The sequence below is a fragment of the Camelus dromedarius genome, chromosome 13 (assembly GCF_036321535.1).
Source record: "Camelus dromedarius isolate mCamDro1 chromosome 13, mCamDro1.pat, whole genome shotgun sequence".
Taxonomy (NCBI): domain Eukaryota; kingdom Metazoa; phylum Chordata; class Mammalia; order Artiodactyla; family Camelidae; genus Camelus; species Camelus dromedarius.
Window position 1 is genome coordinate 36,659,978 of NC_087448.1, and position 18,893 is coordinate 36,678,870.

Here is an 18,893-nt window from a genome sequence, read left to right on the forward strand (position 1 = left end):
GCCCTGTGACCTATTTATCTAAAAGACTGGACCCTGTTGCATCAGCATGGCCACCCTGTTTACGGGCCCTCGCTGCCACAGCCCTCCTGGTCAATGAGGCAGACAACTCACACTGGGACAGACTTTAAATGTAAAAGTGCCCCATTCTGTGGTGGCCCTGATGAATGGCCCAGGTTTCAAATGGATAACTAACACAAGGATGACCCACTACCAGGGGCTTCTATGTGAAAATCCAAGAGTCCGTCTAGAAACTGTGCGAACCTTAAACCCAGCCACATATTTGCCTGAGGGGGAAGGGCAGCTGGACCACAACTGTGAAGAAATCATCAAAGAGGTGTACTTGAGCAGGCCTGATCTAACAGACAAGCCCCTGCAAAACCCAGACCTGAAACTTTTCACAGACGGCAGCAGTTACATGCAGGATGGACAACAGTGAGCAGGTTATGCTGTAACAACAAATTGAGAGGTAATAAAGGCAGAGTCCCTTCTCCCAGGATGGTCTGCTCTGTGAGCAGAGATCTAGGCACTGGTCCAGGCACTAAGGGAAGGGAAAGGAAAACAAGTCAATATACACACTGATTCCAAATATGCATTTGCAAACTTGTACGTACATGGAGCCATCTATAAGGAGAAAGGACTTTTGACTACTGGGGGAAAGGAAATCAAAAACAAGAAATTTTACAGTTACTGGAGGCAGTATAGGATCCAAAGGAAGTGGCCATTATTCACTGTAAGGGACACCAAAAAGGAAATGACCCTGTGAGCCAGGGGAACAGGCTGGTTGATCAAAAGGCAAGAGACGCAGCTGCCTGGGAACACTCAGTAATTAAAGTTACGGCAGCGCCAGAGCTACCCACTGCCCCAGAATATAGCCACAATGAAAACAAGTGGGCACAGGCTAAACAAAGAAAGAAAGGAAAGGACAGGTGGTGGATCATGACGGATGGAAGGGTTTTCATCCCAGAATGACTAGCTTATCATATAGTCCAACAACAGCACGAGGGCACACATATGGGAAAAATGGCTTTGGAGGCCCTGTTAAAGTGATATTTCCTAATTTCTCATCTTCCTACTCTGTGTGCATCAGTTTCCCAACGCTGCTTGCTCTGTGCACAAAACAATCCAAAACAAGGGCTCACTGGGCCAATGGGAATACAACAATGCGAATTGGCTCCCTTCAAAGATTTAGAAGTGGACTTTACTGAACTTGGGCCCAGTAAGGGATATAAGTACCTACTGGGTTTTGTCTGCACCTTCACAGGGTAGGTAGAAGCCTACCCCACCACAGAGAAAGCAAGGGAAGTGACAAAGGCTCTCCTCAGGGATGTTATCCCTAGATTTGAAATGCCTATCTCCATCGGGTCTGTCAGTTGACCCACCTTCGTGGCAAAAATTGAACAGCAAGTGGCAAAGGCACTGAGCATCCACTGGAACCTGCACACAGTATACCGGCCTCAAAGCTCAGGAAAGGTAGAATGAATGAACAGAACTCTAAAACAAATGATAGCTAAAATCAGCCAAGAAAGCCAGCTCCCCTGGGTGGACATTTTACCCCTGGCTCTGTTGCAAATTAGATGCACCCCAAGATTTAATATTGGGTACTCTCCCTTTGAAATCCTCTATGGGCGACCACCACCTTTAGTCAGGATGGGAAATTCCACCCCAAAAATAGGGAATTTAGGTCTCCACCAACAACAGTTGGGACTAGGACAAATAGTACGAGAAGTTTGGGGTTGGGTAATGGAGAGAACCCCCCATTTCATTAGGGGTCCAAGTACATCCCCATAAACCTGGTGACCAAGTATGGGTGAAGGATTGAAAAAAGGAACCTCTCACACCAACATAGAAGGGACCATATTTAGTGGTATTAACTACCCCTACAGCTGTTAAAGTTGCAGGAATCATCCCTTGGATCCACCATACCAGGGTTAAGAGAGCGACTTCACCTCAGACAGAGGGTCCCTGGAAAATTGAGAGTGTTCCGGGAGACCTGCTCAAGATCAAGAGGGACCAGAAAAGGATCGACAAGCCCTGCTCTAGCTACACCTGGGAGCTGGCTAGTCAATGCATGGCTGAAGCTTGAGGAAAGCTCAGTGAAGCTGTTAAATGTATTTCTTTTGTGCTTCCTTGCCTATTTCCTTGTTTGCTATACTAGTCTGCATATTAGCAGTGGGGCTAGCTAGCGCCGGCCCACCTGACTGGAACATAGGCCATAGAATCCTGATAGTTATTTTATATCTTGTTATAATTAGTGCCATCACTGCAGCATCATGTCTAAGATAATCATAAGGCTGATGTTACTGACGCTAATGCCCTCACTCTCATTGGCTGTACAATGCACCTGCACAGAACTGGGTGACAGGTGGTCCATGTACCCACCTGTACTTTCAGCTTACAGGTGAATTCAGCCATGATCTCCAATGAATAGCAGAAACCCCGGGAACTCTGCAAAATCAGATTGACTCTCTGGCTGAGGTGGTCTTACAAAACAGGAGGGGTCTGGACCTACTCACGGCCAAAGAGGGGGGACTATGCCTCTTCCAAAATGAAGAGTACTGTTTTTATGCCAATCAATCAGGAATTGTCAAAGGGATGGTTCAAGAGTTATAAGACTGAGTAGAAAAGAGAAAACATATTTTAGATAAGAGCCCATGGACAGGGTCCTGGAGCTGGACCTCCTGGCTGGCACCGTTCATAGTTCCCTTGTTCCTGATTTTTGCAGTTCTGCTATTTGAGCCCTGTGTCTTAAACTTCCTGACCCACTTTGTCAGTGAGCAGATAGAGGCTATAAAACTTCAGATGTTAGCCTCCAATTATGAGCCCCTGCAACAGATAAGTGATGATGCTTACTCCAACTAGGGTTGTGAAAGCATCAAGAGGAGGGAATGTGAAAGAAAAGCAGGGCTGGGCTAATAAGATAACTCACAAGTCTAGAAATGTAAAAGAAAAGCCAGGCTGGGCTAACAAGATAACTCACAAATCTAAGCCAGGCTGGGCTAAAAATATAACTCACAAATCTAAGTATCGGAATACTGATCTGAGTTCTGCTGAACTAACTGGTAAATCTAAGTTAATTAGTGTTGGTTTGCTGATTCCCTTTTTTTGTTTTGTTTTGTTTTGTTTTGTTTTGTTTTGTTTGTTTTGTTTTGTTTTGTTTTTTTTGCTAGCCAGCTGGATTTTCAGAGATATATCTGGCTTTGGCTTTGGAATGTTGGTTTGCTGCCTCCCTGCCTCCACTTTTGTGATAATGATGCTGCTAAAGCTGTTCCATGCCTATTGGCTGAGTACCTCAAGCTTGTACTTAACCCTATAAAACCTCATGTGCACGTCTTGGAGGTGCTCAGAGCTTCGGAGCAGAAGCCCTTCTGAGCCCACCGGCATAATACATCTGAGTATTCCAACCCTCCGAGTGGTGCTTGTTTCTTGGCTGGCCTGTCGTTTCTGTAACATGTGTATTATTTATTTATTTATTTTCTTTAAGAAAGTTGGTCTGTGCCATCCAAAAGGTACAAGTATAGTATACATATGGTGGCCAAGCAAATAAATTGGGATTCTGAACAAACCTTTGATTGTACCAATTCTCAGGGTTTTTGCCATCTTAACCTTTGTTGCATCAGCCTGGACCACAAAGGCCTTTAGTTTTTTTGGGGAGTAAACTTTTGAATCTTATTTAGGTGGTGTCCCCCCAACTGTCTTGTGGAAAAGTCTCATCATCTTATTAGTTTAAAATCACTATATATATATAAGATATATATATATATATATATGGGATATATATATCATTGACGGCCAAGTGATGGATCCTTTAAATTGGAAAAACTTCTAAATTGGTAAATAAAAGTTTAGAGAACTCTCTTTATAAAGAGCTGTTTTATTGGTACCTTTAAAAATCAATCAAATTTAAAGATATCTATCTATCTATCTATCTATCTATCTATCTATCTATATCTAATGGCTAACCTAAGAATTCCCTTAATTTAAAAATAAGAAAAACTAGTTTGAAAAGCCTTATTTGTGTTTTCCCCTTCCCCTCAATGAGTTTTAGAAATGCTAATTAAAACATTAGGATAATGTTAATTACGTTGAGTAAATAAAAAAAGACTATAGAAAAAGTCTGAAGATTTTTTTCTTAACAAGGAAAAAATAAGGGATTTATTGAAATGGTTAAACATTTTCCTTTTTTTTTTTTTTTTACCATTTTTTAAACACCTTTATTGAGATGCAATTCACATATCATATAATTATCCTTTTAAAGTGTACAATTTAATGTTTTTTACTGTTTACACAGATGGTTATTTAAAATGGGATAAATAAAATGGACACTTATAAATTAAAATACAAGGTTTAGATACTACAATATGTAAGATTAAAAAGGCCAAAGCACCCCCACCCACACAAAGACACTGTTTATTTAAGTTTAAACAACTCCACTCTACCCCAGTTTAAAATACATATTTTATAGTGCTGGAAATAAAATATACACTGAGATACTTGATCAATGACTGGGGCAAAAGTTAGACCAATTAATCAAATTTAAAAATTGACAAGGGCCTAACTTCTTTGGCTCAAACTTCTCTGTGGATCCTTGAGACTTTTATATAAAATTAGATGAAATGGACAACAGATAAAAACAAAGCTTCTAAGACTCTTTCTAAACACAAGACTTATTAATTAAACCTAACAAAAACTAAAATTAAAGGTATAAGAATTGGTAAAATTGAGATAAAAGTTTATAAAATTGGTATATTTAAATGGGCTTTATGTTAACTTCTTTTGCTTAATTATGTTGTGGTATAGATATGTTTCAATGGTATTCAATACCTTTCTTGGTATTTTAAGACTGGGCATATATATCTGCCCCTCAGGAAATATTAATTAAACATAGTAAAGAAAACTAATAATGTCACCTGAGCCATACAGTATTAAATAAAACTAAAAACTAATATTCAGGGGCTAATAAAAATAATAATAGAGATATATGCTTGGTTTAACTTGTAACTCAAGAAAGAGAGCCCTTATTAAATGCCTTATGCAAACCTTTGAAGACATCTTAAACTAAACCCTAAAGTTGTAATCATGGGACTCTTTGGAGGTCTTCACACTGATGCAGGGAGATAAATTGGAGGGTATGCCATTGGACCTAAGTGACTGTCAGTGAAAATTACTGCAAACCACAACAGTAAACAAAGAATGCTGAAGTCATCAAGTCATCAGTGGCTGCTGCCACCCCCCAGTGTAGACAAGCCTGCAGCTCAGCCTCTGCAGCCATTCACAATGTGCACTCTGAGGGCACTCAGAATAAGAAAGGACAGGATACTGGCCCCAGATAGCTAGAAGCTTGTCAAAGGAATGATTTCAAGGAGCCCAAATGTTTGCTCCTTCCCGTACATAGAAAAGCACTAAATCCTTTAACTTGAGATACCTGGTTTCTTTAACAGTAATCTTTAATTTTATGACCACCTGGTCTTTGTTGTAAAATGCTGTATATCCTGGCTCCTCCCCTACCTCTTTAGAACAATCTGAGAGGCAGTCATCCCAGGCTTCAGTCCTTAGAAATGTCCACCAAATAAAAGATAGCAATAAACTTTTATGCTGTGCATTTATTTCAGTCAGCATTTGGAATATATTTAAACACAATAAGAGGAAGTTACAAATATGAGGTCCACACATGATTGTAAAAATCACATGGGGTAAGAATACACAGGGAGAACCACAATGTTGAACTAGGGCTGGGACTTAAAAGGTATTTATTACTTTTAAGAAATGAAACCAATAATGTATTGTACTCCAGTGGTTAATTGGTAAATGTGACAAAGTAAATTCTTACAGTTATCTAGCTCATCATCCAGTGAGTGAAACACATCTCACATGTCAGACTAATGAGAATAGAGATACTTGTTTTTCATGGTAACTACTTTTTTTTTTAATTTTAACTTTGGTAAACTGCCAAACTTTAGATAGATAACAAAGTAGAAGATTAAATTAGCCTTGTGGGATGAACAAAGTGGGTTGAACAGCCAGATGTGAACATATAGACCAACAGTAGAAGTTATTATACTGAAGAAAACATATATATATATATATATCTCCATGTAAAAATATACAAAGCATGAGACATGACAGTTCTCCTTGTTTAAGAAAAGACCTAAAGTTCAAAAAAGAAACCCCTCTATTTTCACGTTGCCTAATAAACTTAAAGCCTCCTTTCATTATCCTCTTTGAGAAAAGATGAATGAATCAGGATGAAGGGTGTTGATATTTTCCTAGATTGCTTGTGAAGACTTTTCTAAACATTATGTGTATTATATAATACTATATAGTATTCATCCTATACATTTTATTGATTTTTTTTTTCAATAACAGACAACTTCTTTTCCTCCCCATCTTGCTGGCCTATGTGTTTGCACAGAAGTGCATACACACACACACACATACACACACACACACACACACACACATACATAAAGCCATGACAAATATTTTATAAATGTACTCCATGGGCTTTAGAGTAGCTGTGACAGGATTACCAGAATAGTCTCATGGCTTAAGTGAGAAAGGGGAAAGACTAAAATAAAGATAAAATGCGTCCTTCCTTTGTTTTGTTTTAAGCCAAAAAGAACAAACAGGAACATTCTAAGAGGCCTCTAGGAGAGGACCTCAAACAGAAAACCAGTCAGGCTGCTACAATCTTTTCTTGAGTACAATTTGCAATTCAAAGAGGATTTAGGAGGGCAACTTTTAATCTCTAACCCAAGTGAGGGTTTCAGGATGGAACTCTGGAGATGGGCAAGGCTCTAGTGATTTCCCCCAGATGAGATTATTCCTTACTCTTGTATCCACTGTTGTGTCAAGGGCCCCCTGTAGCATCTGGTCTCATATAATTCTTAATAGATGCCTTACAACTGGGATGAATTAGGAGACTATGACTCTTAATCTGCATTGTAATTGAGGACACCAGAGTGGGAGACCTGTTGATTAGATGCCTTTGTCTGATTCTTCTGTGCATGCCATTTATCAAGTGCTTTATAATCTTATTATCTACTTAATTAGTCAGGAGCAGAACAATGGATTCCAGAAAGAAGGTTTCAACATGTTAAAATGCAGTAAGACCATACAGTAGTTGCAGGAAAGGAAAAAAGAAGTAGAGTAACTGAATTACTCCTCAGGATGGCACACTTTAGCCCTTTGGCCCAGATAGTTAGCAAACTATGTGCCAAAGCTTATCTGGCTGGCATTGGCTGAATATGAAATTCACAACCACTCACCTATTAAGTCATTCTACATTCTGTAGAACATGCAATTGTGCTGAAGTTAGTGTCAATATGAGGTGGGGATACTGACTTTTGACATGGTGAATTATTAAGGATAATAGAAAAAATTAGTGGAGTAACTGCAAATGGGGCAAAGAGATATTTTGATGCCTCCTAAGTTAGAAAATACATCCAGTAGATCAGGCAAAAAACATTATAGGACTGAATAAATAAGATTCAGAAGGTAGTGTTATTTTATGTATTTGGAAGAAAGTCAAGGTCCAGAAAAATGGGAAAGGTACAACAGAAATCTTTTAATTGGAACAGCCTGTCTCAGTTGTTAATAACTTTAAATACTTCCTTCTAAGTTAGTTGGATCTTCAAAGATGTAAAAGAACACCTATTTATTTAATTTATTTTATTGTACATTATTATTGTTAATCAGCTTCTCCTCTGTAGATTGGTCAAGATGCCTCAGAGTGGAACTAGGATGGATTAAATGAAATTGTGTACTGTTAGCATCAGTACTAACTTTGACCACAATAATTGCTGCCCTGTCAACAGGGGAATGGAATGAAGTAATTGATTTGCTAAGTTTATTTCATTATTCCACTAGTAGAAGTTAACTGGCTTTAAAAATATCTACATGAGAGTACCTACGTTATGGGTCCTCACTGTTGTAACGATGCTATGTAATAGAGGATTGGGAAGACTGGGTAGAAGCTATAAAGTCCTTATCAGTGTGAAGGGTCTATATGGCCAATTCATTGTGGTACTTGTACAGAACAATCAGAGTCAGGTAAGGTAAAATGACGTCTTTCCCATTCCGAAGAGTGCCCAAGGACATCTGCATTCTCTAATCAGCAGCAACTTTAAGAGCACTTAGACAAATGAAAATGGAAAGCTCTCCGATTTAATAATAGCCTCTCCTGGAGTAAAATGTTTGGCAAAAAATTGTAAAAGATATGAATAAATATAGTGTATTTTATTCCCAGGAAACACTGTAATGAAATCCACATAGTTCATTTCACTGATGTATCTGAAAGAATGGTGTACATACAGTACGATATACACATTCCACAAAATTCCAAAATTTCACTTACTCTATGATGGCTCAAGTATATCCTTTCATATTCAAACTTTGCCAATAAGATGTTATAGCAGAAAGTGTGTGCAGTCTGTTTCTATTTATGTGTATGGTAATTAGTTGGCATGGTGCTAATATCAAGGTGCATATTAAAGGGAGTAATGGTTATATTACTAAACACTTGAAAGGCACAATTAAAATAAGAAATTTTAATTTGGCAATTTTTTTTTTTTTGGTTAAGAATTCAGTAAAATGCTAAGGAATAAGAATCCTAAATGCCCTGGCACTATAAGATTGATACTGGCTTTTTTCTTGGAATACAAAGACAATGCAGATCAGGCAGATAACGTAATTACAAAGGGAAATATAACCTAGTAGCACATAGGAGAAATGATTACACAAATAGTATTTTTTTAGACTCATGGCAAACTTGCTGCAAGGATAGAGTATTATTTTGTAAAATCCGAAATTTATGTTCCCAAATGTCCAGTTATTGCCTAATTAAATAGAATTTGCTGGTCATACAGACCCAGAGCTTGAGGTTGTTACTGACATTTTATATATCTATTATCCTGATATAGTAACATCTTCTGCCATTGGCTAAGGATCCCTAAGAAATGTTATAATCAATTCATTATTGATTAACAAGAAAAGGCTTATTGAACTCTTGAATAGGGCTAGACATATAATTGGAATTTTGTAAACAATATGGGGGCTAAAACATGCACAAGCACCAACAGGTTCAAGAGCTCAATCATATGGAGTTTTTATTCATTTTAACTTTTGTGTTAGGATATTTGGTACAATGATATTTACTGAAATTACTATCACCTGTCAATTAAATTGGCCCTATCTCTTTTTAATATGGAATTAAAACATGTCTCACCAGATTTATGAGGAAATATCTCTACAGATCTTAAAAAAAATTAAATACTGATTAAAGATAGATTGATAGGTTGGATATAGCCAGACATACCATAATACAAACAAAAATACACCCAAATATACAATAGAAAAGAGTGTAAAAAGGTAAAACTACTGCATTTGTATTTGTATTACAAACACTCAGGTCCTGGCAGGTTCACTCGGGATTTGGGCAGAGTGAAGAACATGCTCGGATCCATAGGTATCCTTTATTGTGGAGGAGTACACAGGAGACAATGGTGGCGATGGTGGAAAATACCACCCACCTTTTATATCAAGGCAAACAAAGCTGGCTTCTAGGCAACTATTATCTAAGATCTAACCAGTACACTTGTGTAGTGCATATCATGCTTCTATAACACTACATGGGTACTGCACATGCGGGACAAGATAGCTGAGTCACTGAGCACCAAATGTCCAGTGAAGGAGCCTGAATGACTTCATTTTCCCTGCAGTATTTATGTTCCCTCCCAATCTGTATCTCCTATTACAACTTAAAACAGAAGAAGCACGATTTATATGGATTCTTTTATCGGTGAGTTCTCTCTGTTTTGTTCTTTCTATTTGAAGGGAGCAAAAGTATCTGTGACCATAAATTGGCTTGAATTTGAACTACCCGTTGATAATTGCATAAGATATTAAGGTGATACTAACCTTAATTGAATCAAGATCACTTTCCTAACCATCCTGAAACCTGAATCAGTTTTTGCACTTTGTTCTTATTCATTGCTCTGGATCTTTTCCAAAACCAACCTCCTTTATTCTTCATATTTTGGGTTTGTTTTCTTATTCTTTTTAAAATTTTGACTGAGAATTTATATATTTTCAACACTTATTCATGCCTTTTAAAAGCTATTTATTGATGTACGATATAAATACAAAAGGGTGCACATAAGAATGTAGCTCACATAACTTTAACAAACTGACTGCTTTCTTAAACTAGCATTCTAGATCAAAAATCATAACGTTTTAAAAGCCTTTTATTTCCTTTAAGTTTCTATCCTCTTTCAAAGCAGCATTCTATGTGATAGTCTACAGTATTTTTTCCAATAGTGTATATTCTTTTATGTCTTGCTTCTTTTACTTGTCATAATGCTTACGAGATCTATTCATATTGTAAACAGTCCAAATAATCCATTCTTACTACTGAAAATAATTACATTATATGAATATGCTATAATTTTCTTGCACAATTTAATTTATATTTACAATTTTTTCTTGGGCATCTGGTGGTCTCATGTTCTGGGTCAATTAAAATAGTACTGTCAAGAACACTCTAGTACATATCTTATGGTTAGTATATATTGTAAATACTTCTATTAAGTATGTAAATATTAGGTTAAAAGATCTTCAATTTTTTTAATTTAAGAGATACCTTCAAGGTAGATAATTTTCCAAAGTGATTGTACCCATTTAATTTGCCATCAACAGTATGTGAATATTTATTTGTCCACATTCTCACTGAATCTTGCTATTGTCTTTTCAACTTTTGCCATTTAAATGGCTGTATAGTAGATACATTTTACTTTGAAGCTGTATTTTGAGCTAGTGATTTTCCTACAAGGGCTAGTTTAGTTTTGGTTTATAATTTGGCATGTGAGGATTTAATAAGAATTAAGTTCTAAGTATTTTGCAAATTTTCTTTTTTTCTCTTTAACCCAACATACACTTTGTTAATTACTAGATATGAAGATTTTACATCATCTCATTGATTTCTAATTTTATTGTTTCATGGTTAAAACCATGATCTTGTGATGTTTCTTTTGAATATGAGATGTTATTTTCTCTAGTCTGTGGTTTATTTTTAATATACCTTGTGTGTTCTCTATTTTCAATGCATATAGTTCTATAAATACATCCATTAGTCAAAATTATTTGTGCAAGCCCAGGCAATTCTATTCACAGCGAATAATACCAATTATCAGATGTTGAACCTCAGAGAATTAGTGGATGTTAACAATGAAAGTTAACTTTGATCAAATATAAATTTGATTTTTTTTTCCCTGAAATTCTTCTTTACCTCTTCAAATTTATGGGCAGTGCTGAATCTGGTTTTAGTGTGAATTCCAGTATCTGTGTTTCAGTAGGCTTGATCTACATTCTAGTCCCATTTGGTGTATATCCTATAGTTTTAGTCTCTTGAGTTCGATAGCCAGCTCCATAAATATTCAGTAACTTGGATCTCAAGAAAAAAGCAAATGGTAAATTGAATTGTAACATATCCTGCTTCAGCTTGGAAGATTCTCCATGAGCTTATTGCTCTTGACTTTAATTAATGTAGCTTCATAGTTTAGTTTTAATAGTTTAATATTACACATGTAAAATGCATTCCTCCAAGCCACAATACCCTACTGACATACTGAATTTATTTAATGTTGATAATGCTTATGAAGTAACTATAACTGCATTGTAAACCTTACAGTTACTTTCTCTTACTGTTTATCTTCCCCTTATACTATGGGTAAGACCACAATTCTGTTCTTGAATTTTCTTATCTGTTTCTTTTTGTTTTATTTAGGAAATAAAAATGTGATTCTTATGTGAAAGATTATAGAAAAGCAACAGAAATGTGAAAATATCCCCATTTTTCAGTGAATTATTACCTGAGACTATATTCTTGATCTGATTGCAAGTTAAGGCTGTTCTTCAATGAGATACCTGTGCCATGCCCAACACAAATGTTCTCAAACAGGAGCATCAACACACACAAACTCAACCGTATGTAAGAAGGAAAAACTAGAACTCAGGATAGTAGCTTCTATGGTAAAAATGTTATTATTCAGGGAATATGATTGACATATCACTTGCCTGATCTTGGTCATTTTTCAATGAATTGTGATTCACAGAATATTAGATAAATGAAACCTTGGAAGTTATTGTACTCTGACAAAGTAACTAAAAACATGCAGAAATAGAAACAGTAACATAATAATAAACATATCCCAATACTCCTATAATGTACAATTTGGATTGTGCTTGTATATTTACTATAAAATTCTACAAATTTATTTCTCAGATCTCACAAAATAAATATGAATTGCAACTCATGTGGTGAACTGATAAAGTTTTGGAAACTATGACCATGGAACTGTGCACATACTTCAGAACTAAATACTTAACCTCCATTATGGAATTTATATGCTAATAGACACCAGGAACTGAACAACCATTCATTTTTGAAAAATAAAAATTATATATGGATATTTTCTAACCTGTGTTCTTTTGAACTTTATAAACATATTCCCTATAATATTTTCTCAATTCATAAGCATGAAATGAAACAGAAAACAGACATTGAATACAAAAAAAAATCAGAAATGAAAGTAGCACATGACCAGAATAGCAGACAATGCAAAAGAAATAAAAATTACAGGAGCATTCATTTTCTATATACATCGTTTAAATTATATATTAAAAGATTTATATGCACCATTTATTAAAAACATCAAAAACTTACCAATCATACAAAATGAATGGTATCAGATAGCATTTTCCTTCCTTATATCACCCAGGATATTTAATTTAACTTGTTTTCTAAAAGCAAGATTAACTTAAAAAACATTTTACTGTAAATTTTAGTAGTAGATTTTTTTCATCTTTTCTCTACATCGGAGCATTGAAAATCCAAATAAGAATATACAGAATGGCATTTCTGTCATCTTTTGTTAAAGCTATTTGTTTTTCAATTTACCCCCCAAAATTGAGTTATTGTAGCCTCTGGGAACTATCCTCACATTATAAAACCATCATACAATTTAGAATGATTGGCAGGTACCAATGACAAGGGGTCAAAACTCGACCAGTGGGGGACATGTGTCAACAATGATGCACAGATGTATCCCAATATTTATAGAATTCTTTTATATCTATTTGTGTATTTTGTATCAATCCCCAATTTTCTTAAATCTGGAAAAATGTTTCATAAGCTGAAAAGAGTAAATAATGGAATAAAACTTTAAGGGTAAAATACATTGATAAATCACAGTTGATGATACAAAGTTGTGCAGCACTGAAAATGAATTAAACAACAAACTATTTTTTCAATATTTCTTGAACATAACATGATCAATAATAGAAGACTTTGTACCAATAAAGGATAATGGAAGGAATTAAATAATAGCAAAATTGAATACAGAGATAATAAGCTTTTTTTTTTTTTGAAGTTATCCTGAAGGAAGTTGCAGGTAAAAATGTCAGAATTCAAACAAGACTTCATAGAAGCCACATGAATATTCTCTTTAAAATAAGCACACACAGGTTAAAATAAATACTGATGTACACCATGAGAGCTTGTTGATTGCAAAATAAGTATATGTGTCAAATATACTTCTAAGAAAAGTTATGAACACAGAATGGTTATGTGTTAATAAAATAAAAGTACAGTTTCCTAATATTTCACATCATTACTGTGATAATTACATGTAGAACTAATTAGAGGATGCACAGGATAGTGAAAATTTTGGTGTCACAATTTTTCCTCATTTAGAGCTCATCTCTCAATTTTCTTTAAAAATTATTTGTAAATACTTTTTGATTTTTAATATAAAGGACAAATTTATTGTCTAATGTGAACCTCAAGTAATTTATAACTCACCAATTTTGGTGAGTTATGTTATAAGGCTTGCATGTAAGAATGACTTCAAGATGTGTGGGCTATGTAGGGCTTGTACTTGGAAGGCTCCCACACTTGGTTCAATGCTCTACTGCTGCTGACTTGAAATTCTTAATAATTTTTGAACAGGAGTCCCACTTCTGATTTTTCACTGGGCACTGTTAATTATGTAGCTAGTCTTTCATGTCTCCTTTAAAATTGAAAACCTATTTTGCTCTTTCTTCTACTTCTCCATATAGGCACATCTCTGAGAAATTCCAGTGCTAGTAAAACAATCTTTAGGATGGATTGCTATCACTTTTTTATTTCTTCTATGTGGAAAACTTCTGAGGGATATTCTAAATTGTCTAGAGATGTGACATCATATGATTATTATTGTTGCCTGGGGATTCCTTTGTATTGTTTTTCTCAAGCATTTTATTGCTATAGATTAAAATAGGGAACACTTGGAAACAGATTTGTGAGGAAATGATGGATATAATGCTTTTAGAATCATTATGGGACATTCATTGGGAGATATCTAGGAGGCATTTGGTGAAATGGTCTGGAGTTTAAGAGACTGGTTTAGGATGGGAGTCAATGACATATATGTTTTTCATGAAGCCATGGCTGTGGATGTCAGCTGTAAGGACAAGTTTGCAAAGTAAGAAGTTTAAAGCCAGAGCCCTAGGAAATGCTGGCTTACAAGGTTCCAATGAGAAACATATACTAGACAAACATAGCATATCAGTATGAAAAAAAGAAACTTGAAAGAGAATACAGTAACAAAATTTAGGAAATTGCAACACCTTTATCTTTGTCTTAGGTTATTGTCAATTTGGATTGTTCTCTACTTTTTCAGAGAAGTTTATCCTATGTATTTTCCATAAATTTCTCAATTTTCTTGTCAAAATCTTCTTTATGTTAAAGATCATGCTCAAATATCACTCTTTTTTGCTCTATTCTCTCGTTTTCAGATGGGTTGTCATTCTGTTAATATTCCTACAATTTTCTTTTTCTACATCTCTTTTATCTCTTAGTTTTCCTTGTAATAGGAATCTTTAAATTTTGTTTTCATTTTTTCTCCTGCTTTATAGATGGTTTTATAAATAATTCTTGTCTAAATAACCCTGAATCTCCATCAGGAAGTAATGTAGCCCAGTGTGTATTTGTGTATGTTAATGAATATATGTTAAGTTGAAAAAAAATTGTCAGAATTGATCAGAGACTACCTACCTAAGCAAAACAGCTAGTGGCCCTGGCCTGGAGCCTGTGAATGCCTTTAGGCATTCCAGTCCAAAGCCCACAGAGCCAGCTCCATGCAAGGATTTGACCTCTGGAGCAGGCACATTAGGGTTCTTGACACTTGCAGAGTGCTAGTGGCAGGTGGAGATGCATCCCTTTCTCCTTCACACTTAGTTCCAGATTTTCAGGCCCCAGGCCCAAAGCAATTTTGCTTTCCACCAACTTCTGCACTCTGGAATGCAATTCATAATCTTTTAAGATCTCTAGAGTGAAGCTGTCTGTGAATAGGATTCTAACTTTTCTGGACATTGGAGCAAAATGTAGCAAACATCAATATTTCAACAGAGCAGATTGTTGGATAGATTGAACAGCAGTCCCAGGGACATCTATTAGTGGTACAAGTTTGTTCATCACTGGCTTATTAATCACATAAACAGGTCAGCCTCTCATTACCTAAACTGTCTCTGGTGGACATGAATAAACCATCATGCAAGTACCTGCATCTGGGACACAGAACATTTGTAGCAGGTATAGTTGGATCTATTGAGATAGATCTAGATCTAGGGAGAAAAAGGGAGGACAGTCTTTGTAGGCCAATAGGACCAGACTCACCAGATCATCATTCAGCAGCCACAGACAACTGTCACTGCCAGCCAGACACAAACACAGCAGCAGGTTGCTGTCTAGAGGCAGCAAATAGCACAGACTGTTGAAGGATGGGCTGTCTTCTATCAGCCATTTAATGCAGATGGCATTACTAATGGAAAGGCATGACCACCATCCCAGCAGCCAGTTTGGTAGGGGCACAGACTGTTCAGACAGGAGGCAAAACCAACACAACCAACAATGCCCTAACATAACTCTACTGGTGGCAGGCTATATAATCAATTAAGGAGGGATGATCATAATAGTGCCTGGAGCTGGCTCTGTGCCTGCTGTCTAAGGAATCTCTTTTTCTAGGGCAGAGACCTCTGAGGAAGAGTCTATTTATATGAATGCCAAACAGTATAACTAACTTTGTAAGAGGAGGCAAGTCTGGGATAAAATAGAGATAGAAACAAAATGCCAAAAGAAAGAAGGAAATGTTGGCATAAATCATGCCTTAGCCCAGAAATGTGGTAAAATTAGAGAATATTTCTCTCCAAAGGAAAAGGATAGTCTTCCATATAAAGGAGCCACACCAAAAAATGAAGAAAGCAAGCAAGCAAGCAAACAATGACACAACACAAATCATCTGAGTCTTCTGCCAGGCCGTGTAATGGAGATGATCAAGATCATATTCCTTGCCACTGTTTCTCATTGTTCCTGGAAATTATTCAACTCTTTTGAAGGGATAGTTACAATCAAATTCTGCCCTTTTGTACAAGACAGAGACCACTTAATTTTTAATAAGAAGCTCAGTACTATAAATACAGCAACATCTTGCAAATTGAAATTTCAAAACTTTGTCTCATCCATCCATCCCAGATATTTTGCAGATAGTGGATGTGATTGATATTTTATAGATTAGGATGAATCAAGGGACCCATGCCAGCCCAGCAGTACCACAGAAGCACTTATGTTGATTGGTGAAACAGACCATTCAACTCAGCAAGGAAGTGCAAACTTCTCAATCTAAACTACAATCAGGGAAGCCAGAGCCCAATCCTTCCCACAAGAATTTGATTAGACAACATCCATCCTTCTGGTTGGGTATCTCATTCTGACTAACTGTATGGACACTTTATATTTCTTTGTTTCAGATATCTAATGAAACCCACTTTTCTATGAAATAAACTTTGAGGAATATTAAGTTAAGCTTTAATTTTGTTTTTATGGAATATAACATAAAGCTGACATGCTCATATACACATGAAATAAATGACACATTTATTAATAGTGAATTGTTTTTATAAAAAATTGAGATATTTGATATGATTTATTTACTACTACTGTTTTCAATATGTGAATAATATACATTTGCAATATTGTGGCTACTGGTTATTGCAATTTTACATGTGTATTTCTGAAGTCATAACTTTCCATATTCTGAGAGTAAAAACTTCTTATTTTTCTCTCATTCTAATGGTTTATGTTTTAGAATCTCATTAAGAGTTCTTACGTTTTTATTCAACTTTCTCTCCTAATCCATCAGGTAATCCTTTCTTAGTTCTGTCTGTGCTAACCCAAGAACACAAGAATACACCAAGGACACTCTCACTGTGGATATTTGCAGTGGAACATCATTCCAGTATATTCAAATAAATCCACCCACCATCTGCAAATTTTATTCTGTTTTCTTCCTAATTTATTCCTCAAGGCCTTTCCTAGGCTGCCTTAATCCAAAATAACACCATTCTATCACTTGCTTCTCCCTGTGTCTTAGGATCTACCTGTGGATTAGGCAAGGCTATGAAAGTGTTTCTAGATGTATTTATCTCAGCATATTCATGGAGCTATGGGATCTTTTCATAAAGAATGAATTTTCAAACATGAATTAAAGAAGGATGTTCTAAACAATGATATAAACAAACCAAAACAAAAATCTTGACAGGGTCTACTGGTTCATTTTTGTTTTTGTTCCATATGCTTTTGGTGTCATAAATAAGAAATAATTGCCAAGATCAAGTCAGGAAACTATTCCCTATGTTTTCTTCTAGTAATTTTTACAGTTTCAGGTCTTACATTTAAGTTTTTAATCCATTTTGTATATTTGTATATTTTTGTGCATGGTATAGAATTTGTATATCTTTTGCATGTGGGTATTCAGTTTTCTCAACAACATTTGTTGAAGAGATTATCTTCTTTTCATTGTGTATTCTTGGCACTTTAATCAAAATTGACCATATATATGTACATTTATTTCTGAGCTCTCTATTCTGTTCCATTGGTTTATATGTATGTGTTTATGACAGTACCTTACTGTTTTAATTGCTGTAGCTTTGTAATATATTTTGAAATTAATAAATGTGATGCCTTCAGTTTTATTCTTTTTTTTCTCAAAATGGTTTTGGCTATTCAAGGTCCTTTTTAGCTTTATATAATTAAAACTGCTTTTAAATTCTCTACACAATACCTTGGAATGGTAGAAAACTTTGCAAACTGTATATCTGATAAGAGGTTAATATCCAATATATATAAGAAATTCCTTTTTTAAAACATTTTTTATTGAGTTATAGTCATTTTACAATGTTGTATCAAATTCCAGTGTAGAGCACAATTCTTCAGTTATACATGAACATACATATATTTATTGTCACATTTTTTTCACTGTGACCTACCACAAGATCTTGTATATATTTCCCTGTGCTATACAGTATAATCTTGTTTATCTATTCTACATATGCCTGTCAGTATCTATAAATTTCCTACAACTTATAGAAAAATGTAAACCTATTAAAAATTGACAAATAATTTGAATAGACTTTTCTCCACAGAATACATACAATGGCCAAAAGGTGCATGTGAAAATTCTCAACATTACTAATAATCAGGGAAATGAAAAAAAGAAGATATCACCTTATACCTGTTGGGATGGCTAGTGTTAAAAAGACAAGAGAGAACAAGTATTGGCAAGGGTCTGGAGAAAAAGGAAACATACATTTTTGGTGAAAATGTAAATTGGCTTAGCCACTATGGAAAACAGCATGGGAGTTCCTCAAAAATTAAAAATATAACTACAGTATCATCCATTATTTTCACTTTTGGATATATTTATCCAAAGGAAATGAAATCAGTAACTTGAAGAGTTATCTACACACTTGTATTCATTGCAGCTTTATTTACAATAGCCAAGATATGGAAACAATCTAAATGT

General features: G+C 35.4%; 1 pseudogene; it reads left to right on the top strand.

The window, feature by feature from the left end:
* Positions 1-199: 199 nt before the first annotated feature.
* On the top strand, positions 200-16,316 carry LOC116157124 (nuclear transcription factor Y subunit alpha-like; annotated as a pseudogene).
* Positions 16,317-18,893: the final 2,577 nt, after the last annotated feature.